The sequence below is a fragment of the Etheostoma spectabile genome, chromosome 9 (assembly GCF_008692095.1).
Source record: "Etheostoma spectabile isolate EspeVRDwgs_2016 chromosome 9, UIUC_Espe_1.0, whole genome shotgun sequence".
Lineage (NCBI taxonomy): Eukaryota > Metazoa > Chordata > Actinopteri > Perciformes > Percidae > Etheostoma > Etheostoma spectabile.
Genome location: NC_045741.1, coordinates 3,479,540 through 3,479,922, shown reverse-complemented (window position 1 = coordinate 3,479,922; position 383 = coordinate 3,479,540).

The following is a 383-nucleotide window of genomic DNA, read 5'->3' as shown; positions in this document are numbered from 1 at the left end:
ATGATTACAATAATACCACACACAACATAAATGAAGGCCTCTAGACAGCTGTTGAGGCCATTTTGGATTCCGCCATAACCTAATTATGCATTTTCCATCATATCTCTTGGACCGTACAAGGTAAATCACAAGAGGCGATATTTACCCCTATGTTGTGATGGTCAATTACAATGAGACCATATTCAATGACAGGTGAGCATACATTTTGAAAGGTGGAATTTGAACTTATTTGCAGGACGCGTAAAATGAAATCTTTAAGTTTTAGCCATGGAGCTGACACCTTTACCCAGAGCATTCAGAGTGATTTAACCCTCATGTTGTCCTCGGGTCAAATTGACCTTTTTTCCTATATTAACGTTCTTTTTAATTACCCAAAATAACAT